The following is a 9608-nucleotide window of genomic DNA, read 5'->3' as shown; positions in this document are numbered from 1 at the left end:
AATATTATATGTAAAATATCCAATAACATTTTGATATTAATATAGGTATATTCATATATATTTGATGTTTCAAATATATTTAACAAAAAAATACAAAGAAATTAGAACAATCAAGTAACAATTTATATTATTTAATAAACATTAATAAGTTTAGAATTAAAATTATGGATTTAATTGAAAAATAACATCAAATTTTAGAACAATATTTGTAAAGTATGAAATATTTGAGGTATATTAATAAGTTTTAACAATTTAGGGGGTCAAAACATAATATTGAAAAAGTTTGAACTTTTTTTACAAAAGGTTCTGGTTGGACCGGTTTTCCGGTTTTTCCCGGTCAAACCCGATTTTTGACCAGAGTTGACCGGGTTTTTGATCTCCCAGTTCTGATGAACAATTCGGATCGGACACTTGACCGATTTCAGGTTCAATCGATCAGGCCGATCGATCTGGTCCGAATTTAAAAACACAGACTAGGGCCCGATCGATGTGGCAAACTTTTGGAACTCTCCCTCAATCCAGCTTTGCATCTGGTTCGACGGAACTCCAATTCGACACCAGATCCAAGGCAGTTCCATTGCTGACTTTTTCACTCGTTTTGTGATTCTAGGGGTATTCTTTTTCCTTTTTATCTTAGTCTATGCTCATTATTAATCAAATTCCGTTTTATTTTTACAAAGTTTTCTTGAGTTTTCTCAAGATCTAGGATGATTCAGTTCGGGTCTTGTTCGAAGGCTTCTCACATTGTCATCCTTGGTTCCCTTTTGAGAGAAGATCCTATATCTATTTTCTGAATAAGCTTGCGCGGCAAATGTGTATGTAATTGCTCTGCTAATATAAATATATTTAGAGTAGAAATGTAACAGCACATAATTCGCCTCCCCCAGCCCAAATTCTTAAATCTCACCTTCTCTGACTAGTAAAAAAATAAAAAAATAAAAAAAAAAATGCACACATGCTCGCCCTGCAAGTACAAGCATTATCATGTTTTCAAGCGTCAAAAAAGTTGCAAGTTTTAAGATGTCTACTCTTTTCAATAAGATGGGATTTCGTTGCGAATTTTTCTCCAATCTTTCTTTCTGAAGTCCATTTTTGGATGAGGAGATAAAGGAAAACAAGAATTGGTAAAATTACAAATCCTAATTACTATTCTCATCTTTCACTCAATGGTTTGGGTTTGTGTACAGGTGGACTGAGACAACGTTTTAGTTGCTTGAGAGAATAGACAACATTATCGAGAACATTTGATGTAGTCACTTGTCGAGCTGCAACCCGCTATGGCTAAAGACATTACATGCCATGTCCTTAAATCATAAAATTCAAAAACGTAAGGTAACTTATTACATTAAAAAAATCTAACTTAAATTATTGTACATTAAAATTTCAAAACACTTGTGTATTTAAATAAAATATAAATGGTATTAACCAAATTTTGAATGGGTTATAACTTGTCTAAAATTTATTTTGGAAATTATGGGAGTTACATTTTAAGAGTTCTAATCCTTTTAACGAAGGAGTTATATATCTTTACAATTATGGAATTTAAATTCATAATTATAAATATTGTACTAAATTACACACGTTACAATTTGCAAGAACCGTTCTACAGTGTATTTGGGCATGTAAAGATCATAATGGCTATATATTTGTATTAATATGACAGCCATAAAAATTAATTTGACCATTATATTTATAACTTATTTTCACTAATGACTTAGACATAAATTCTAGATTTATAACTCCTATCTTCTTCTACCCATAAATAGAGGCTGAAAAAAGTACGTTTCAAGTATATAATATTGTAACTATCTTTCTAACTCCATTTTTTTATGGGATTCTTATATTATATTCTCTACTTCTACATAATTCCAGTATTAGAAGGAAATAGTCAGTTGGTCGATGTAAAATGTTGAGAGAAAGTTCTATCCCTCTTGATTATGCGAATTAAAGAGAAGCAACAACCTTGAGTTGGACTATTATATATTGGAGATGATGCGCTGGGACTTTCTGCATTGGAATTAAAAAATCTTGCAAGAGCACGAATCATTTTAAAAGAATGTCATTGCACGCCTCAATCCAACCGTATTTTTTTGTTGCTGCCAATTTCACGATTGTCAACTTTGAAGATTTGTCGAGATTGGAGGGTTGGATTAGGTAGTAAAATATGAGTGATTGTAAATAGGAGGTCATGGATTCATAACTTCGGACTTACAAAAAAAAAAAAAAAACACTTTGTAGATTTGAAGATTTTGTCTTCTATGCCAATATAATGAAAATTTGTAATAGACCGCATTATATATATGTAATATTGAGGTAACAAGGTTTCTTGTTATCTTCATGTTGAATTAATTGGAGAAATTATTATTACTTTGTGATTATTTTAGCCCAACACAACAAAAAACTTAATGAAATATGCAATAATACCACGATAAAGTTACCTCATGCCCACGACGAGGTACAAAATGCCAAATAAAAGTCCATACAAAGACTATAAATAAATTGATCAATATCCCTGAAGCTTGATCATCACTCTGAATGGTAGTTTCAGTCATTTATAAGTAGGTCAAACACTTGCTAATATTTTTCAATAGCTGCCACAAATGTTAAGTTGCCGTGTAGTGATCTATACGTGCTCAACAAACAATTCATCTTTCCTTTTTTGGACCTTATGAATTACACATATACACATACATTTAAAAAATTCTTTGCGCAATCTTGTCAAACATATACACATGCATGCATCAATCTTGTCAAACATACCTCGCATGTTACATGTGTATATGGCTAAGTGGCACATAACATGAACTTGAAAAAACTTGTAGTCGAAGTAACATGACATGATAAAGCATAACTAGATAAAACATAACCAATTAAAACATTTCCCCATACGTCAAACCGTGCGTTCATTAGTTTCGAATATTTGAGCTAGAGGTGACAATATGGATAAATGATTTATAATTGATTTTGACTTAATGGATGGTTTAGATCCATTTATTAAATGGATGGATCTAAATGGATTAAATAAAAACCAATTATTCATTTATAATCCATTTAAATATTTTGATTACTTTTTTTTTTTGTATTACCATTTCTTGTAATATGAAGATACTTTTTTATGTACTTGTAAATTTTAGGTGTTGAAAATGACTAAAATCAATAAATGACAAAAATAATTGGAACTAGCCATGAAGATTGTTGTACAAATAGCCATATGGTAATTAATGAGGGATTAATGGGGACTAAATCACATCATAATCTAAGGAGGAAGGTTCAACTGGCCTACGGAGGACTAAACCACACCCGTATGAATTTTTTGAAAAAATCACATATTGTGACAATTAATAAGAGGTAATATTTAATCTCTTGATCTCCCACCCCATCATCATACCAATCATCATACGCCTTTGGCAAATAACTAAGGTCGACTTCAACAATTCTCCCAGTAATATTACTACACTTGACCCGTTCCCAGGTGCAGCAATCAGCATTTGCTCCATCACCTTCTTTTCCAGTCCACGAAGAAAGGATAAGATGAGCATTTGTAGTCACCTTTAAGGAAGCTTTGAAGTCCAAGAGAGCATGTTTTTCTTCTAAAAAGCAACCTGAGCAAAGTAGTCCTCCATTGAGTATTATTGATACAACGACAGCCCATGAGGCAATCAGAATGGAATGACCGCGCATGATTTCAGTATGGAGAATTAGTGAAGGAAAGTGTTGTAATGAAAATGGAAGGCAGGATAATTTATAATCGCTTATCAATGTACTGGAACGCAGGGCCGGAGACCGGAGACAAGTCAACTCAGGTGTAAAACAGTGGCGGATTCACACTGGGACACTGGGGGCACGGGCCCACTCATCCCCTTAAATTTCTATGATACTTATAATAATTTGGTGTAATTTCAACTGTGTCTCTTAGAGTTTTGTGTATCTATTGGTTTATAGGCTCCCACTGCCCCTTTTAAATTTCTATAATACCTATAAAAATTTGATGTAATTTCAAGTGTGCCCCCTGGAGTTTTGTGTATCTATTAGTTACTTTTATTGAGAAAAATATACTTCGTGAAGTTCAAAATAAAAAGGTTATAAACTGTTATTAAAATATGAAAACTCGCTATGAGCAATTATAAATGGTTTAGTTTGTTTTGAAATAAAATTATTATTACATTAATAATTTTGAGTTTGTCTTTTGATTTTTTCATGAAATATATGTATCATTTGTACTTGTTGATGAATATTTTTTTCCTTAAAAAACTGAAAAAAGAGTAGGTAAAAAATTTTAGAGTTGCTTTTGCCCCCACTGAAAAATTTTTTCTGGCTCCACCACTGGTGCAAAACGTCAAGTATGCGATCAAGCCTAGTTAAACTCATTATATTAGAGGTTTCTTACATTCTTCTAAGCAACTCGTTATATTATCAAGCCCATAATTGAGTTATTATTTTGAGCGCATTTATTGTTGTTGTTTTTCATGTTTTTGATAAGAAATTTCTACTTCGGTCCGTCAATCTGGCGGGCAGAAAATGAAATGAAGTGCAAAGTTCTCAAAATTGGAGTGCAGATTACGGGGACCAAGAATCAAAAGAATGTTGGTAGCACAGTAATGTATTGCACTCCCTATTTTGGAAGAAATTATGACTCGAAAGTCTTGTTGGTCTTTCAGAGGAGTGAAGAACGCGTAAACATCTACCAACCCAACCTTTAGAAGGAAATGCTTGACTAATGGAACTGGAAGCTTGTTGGTCTTTTTATTGGTTCTTCCTCTTGTGGAACTGGAAGTGACACAAATGTAAATTAATTTACGTTTTTATATAACGAAAAGTTCTATTGTTGAATGCGTTCCTAATATTTTGAGAATTGATCATTAGGGGAAAAAAAACAAACATGGAATCGAACGTCCTAATTAAGAAGCTACAAACACCCCAATAGATTAAGTGAAAGTTTGCCACCGATTTAGGGCTTTTCGACTTTAGTTTTAGGAATATGCACAAGCAAAAAAATAGAATGATTGATTTGTCTAATCTCAAATACGAAATACTCAAAATCTATTCATAATGGTATAGAATCAAGATTCATCAGGCATTGTTAACAAAGCATTATTTATTTAGTTTTCCAAGAAAATTACCTTTCACCCTTGAATTGAGAATTTCATTTCCAAATCTTTTTTTGTCTTTTGGAAATGCAAAAGTTTGAATTCAGAACCTCCTACTTACAATCCATTTGTCTTACCACCCAACCCTCCCCCTTATTTCCTAATCTCGTTTAATTATTTTCTAAAAGTGAAGCAAAAAATTTCTTTTTGCTTATTACTAAAAGGGTAAAAAACAAAAAAACCCCCTGTGGTAAGCCTAATACACAGAAAAGCCCCTTATGGTTTCAAAATATACAACATGGCACCTCATGCTTTGAACTAAATTGTAAAGGTGACGGAACCCGTTAAATTTAACGGAAATGACTTATTGGAACCTAAAAAAAAAAAATTTATACCTAATTTTTATCTAATATACCTATTCTACCCCTTAACCCTCAATTCTCTCTATTTAGAGAATAAAACAAATGATTTTTTTGAGTTGTCTTTTGTTTTATTATATCAGGGCATTTTGGTCATTTTGTTCATTTCCGTTAAGTTTAACGGATTCCGTCACCTTTACAATTTAGTTCAAAGCATGAGGGGTCGTGTTGTATATTTTAAAATCATGGGGGGCTTTTCTGTGTATTAGATTTATCACAGGGGATTTTTTATTTTTTACCCTTACTAAAAATACTCCTTTTAGTTCTTCTTAAGTTCTTAAATTATTTCTATAAATTTGTCCCCTCCTCGCTTTCGTTATATTATCAAAGCCCATAATTGAGTTATTATTTTGAGCGCATTTATTGTTGTTGTTTTTCATGTTTTTGATAAGAAATTTCTACTTCGGTCCGTCAATCTGGCGGGCAGAAAATGAAATGAAGTGCAAAGTTCTCAAAATTGGAGTGCAGATTACGGGGACCAAGAATCAAAAGAATGTTGGTAGCACAGTAATGTATTGTACTCCCTATTTTGGAAGAAATTATGACTCGAAAGTCTTGTTGGTCTTTCAGAGGACTGAAGAACGCGTAAACATCTACCAACCCTACCTTAGAAGGAAATGCTTGACTAATGGAACTGGAAGCTTGTTGGTCTTTTTATTGGTTCTTCCTCTTGTGGAACTGGAAGCTGCAAAATCAGCCACTAAATTATTGTACACCTTTGCTGATCCTGACCAAGTTGTTCCAACCTGTAAAATCAGCCTCCGGTAAGCAATAATATATTAAGTTCAATAACTAACTCAAATTGATATATACCTTATCTGATCAAGGTAAGTGACCATATTTATGTAATAATGTTAACAGTTGAAGTTGACGGAGTTAGCCTCATAATTAATCATAAAGAGTCTAGTGGGTTAATGAGAACAAAAATAGTTCAATAGGCTAAGTGAAATTTTACTCTAAAATTAATTATGTGATTTATGACTGTAAGCACAAAATGAATTATAGATTTTGATCTACTAGTTAAGGTTGAGATTTCAAGATTTAAAGATTTTGGGAGGGGTTCCATTCTCTCTTTTTTCCTCTTGCTTTTTTAAGTCCTGCCCCTCTCCTGCTTGAAAAAACAAAGCACAAAGTGAACAATAATTAAATACAACAAATAGAAGAACACAAGTAAAATCCAAAAGTTAGAGAGGTAAGAACACATAACACGAAAATTTCTAAACAACTATAATTTCTGACACAAATGTAAATTAATTTACGTTTTTATATAACGAAAAGTTCTATTGTTGAATGCGTTCCTAATATTTTGAGAATTGATCATTAGGGGAAAAAAAACAAACATGGAATCGAACGTCCTAATTAAGAAGCTACAAACACCCCAATAGATTAAGTGAAAGTTTGCCACCGATTTAGGGCTTTTCGACTTTAGTTTTAGGAATATGCACAAGCAAAAAAATAGAATGATTGATTTGTCTAATCTCAAATACGAAATACTCAAAATCTATTCATAATGGTATAGAATCAAGATTCATCAGGCATTGTTAACAAAGCATTATTTATTTAGTTTTCCAAGAAAATTACCTTTCACCCTTGAATTGAGAATTTCATTTCCAAATCTTTTTTTGTCTTTTGGAAATGCAAAAGTTTGAATTCAGAACCTCCTACTTACAATCCATTTGTCTTACCACCCAACCCTCCCCCTTATTTCCTAATCTCGTTTAATTATTTTCTAAAAGTGAAGCAAAAAATTTCTTTTTGCTTATTACTAAAAGGGTAAAAAACAAAAAAACCCCCTGTGGTAAGCCTAATACACAGAAAAGCCCCTTATGGTTTCAAAATATACAACATGGCACCTCATGCTTTGAACTAAATTGTAAAGGTGACGGAACCCGTTAAATTTAACGGAAATGACTTATTGGAACCTAAAAAAAAAAAATTTATACCTAATTTTTATCTAATATACCTATTCTACCCCTTAACCCTCAATTCTCTCTATTTAGAGAATAAAACAAATGATTTTTTTGAGTTGTCTTTTGTTTTATTATATCAGGGCATTTTGGTCATTTTGTTCATTTCCGTTAAGTTTAACGGATTCCGTCACCTTTACAATTTAGTTCAAAGCATGAGGGGTCGTGTTGTATATTTTAAAATCATGGGGGGCTTTTCTGTGTATTAGATTTATCACAGGGGATTTTTTATTTTTTACCCTTACTAAAAATACTCCTTTTAGTTCTTCTTAAGTTCTTAAATTATTTCTATAAATTTGTCCCCTCCTCGCTTCTTAAACCCCACCATTTTCCTATTATATATATATATATATATATATATGGTTATGTTAGTTGACTCAAACTCGACCAAATATAGTTAGTTGAGCTCAAACGAACATTATAAACTGCAGCGTAGAGTAGGGATACTAATTATTTTTTTTTTGTTTCTTATCTAATTTAAGTTTACTGCTTTTTTTTTTTTGCAATCTCCTGAGACATGTGAAGTAGGCTTTATGTTTTGAGAAATAAATTGATACTTCCTGTTGAGATTATTTGTGCATTACATGAATTAAATTCCGATAATCATGAAAATGAAATTTCTCTTATATCTTTTTTCTGGGTAAAATATCAAAAAACTCTCTATGATTTGACAAATGTTCAATTTAACTCCCTTTGGTTTGGAAACCTACACTATAGCTCCCTATGGTTTCGACTAAATTGAAAATTGGACAGAAGCATCAAATCTAATGGTTGTGTGTGAAATGTCAATATTGCCCCTACTATGTGTGAGATGCTTTCTATTTAATTTTCAATTTAGTCGAAACCGTAGGGAGTCATAGTGTAATTTTTTAAACGAGAGAGAATTAAATTGAACATTCAACAAACCATAGGGAGTTCATTTATATAGAGACAATATTGACATTTCACGTATAACCATTAGATTGGATGCTTTCCGTCCAATTTTTAATTTAGTTGAAACTACAGGGACTTATAATATAGATTTTTAAATAAGAAGGAGTTAAATTAAACATTTAACAAACTATATTGAGTTTTTTGATATTTTATCCTTTTTTTCGGTCAATCAACAACATCTATATTTACTTTACTCCAACTTCTACTCCAGTCAATTTTAAGGGGAGGTAGCCCAATTGGACTATGGGAATCAATCGAAATTGAGTCATCATTGGATCAAATGGAAACACTGCACACTTATATAGATTTGGAGAAGCATAAGGGAAAATGAAATTTCCCTTATGACAGAAAAAGGAAAAAAAGAAGGCAGACCATGAGTTTCGTTCAATAACTGCGTTCAAATAACGGTTTTATTCGATTAGATGGCCGCGGTTTTTTTCGAGAAGGACGTTACCTTTTCAGGGGGTAGTCGGTTGGCGGCATTCGCTGGTAGCAACTTTGCCTGGGCCCCACTTCCCCATCTGCCTTGACTCTTGACTCTTGAGGCCTATGTTTTCAGAATCGGACCGGATAGTGACTCGGCCGAGGTCAGGGGTCAGGGGTCAATGGGTTCGACCGGGGGTCGATAGGGGTCGAACTGGATGACGTCATAAATAAAAATTATTTAAAAATTAAAATATTATATATATAATATCTAATAATATATTGATATTAATAAAGGTATATTCATATATATTTGATGTTTCAAATATATTTAACAAGAAAATACAAAGAAATTAGAACAATCAAGTAGCAATTTATATTATTTAATAAATATTAACAAGTTTAGAATTAAAATTATGAATTAAATTGAAAAATAACATCAAATTTTAGGACAATACTTATAAAGTATCAAATATTTGAGGTACATCAATAAGTTTTAACAATTTAGGGGGTCAAAACATAATATTAAAAAGTTTGAATTTTTTTTTTAAAAATTACTGTTGAACTGGAAAAACCGATTTTTTCCCGGTCAAACCCGGTTTTTGACCGGCTTTGACCGGGTTTTAAATTTCCGGTTTTTTAATATGACTCGGACCGGCTACCTGGCCGGTTCCCGGTTCGACCGGCCGGTCCGGTCCGAGTTTTAAAACAGAGAGCTTATGCAGTGTTTTATATGAAAGTATCTCTTTAGCAGAATATTGAGGTTTAAGAGAGATGGA

This window comes from Coffea arabica, chromosome 11c, assembly GCF_036785885.1.
Source record: "Coffea arabica cultivar ET-39 chromosome 11c, Coffea Arabica ET-39 HiFi, whole genome shotgun sequence".
Classification (NCBI taxonomy): Eukaryota; Viridiplantae; Streptophyta; class Magnoliopsida; order Gentianales; family Rubiaceae; genus Coffea; species Coffea arabica.
This window is presented reverse-complemented; position numbering follows the sequence as displayed.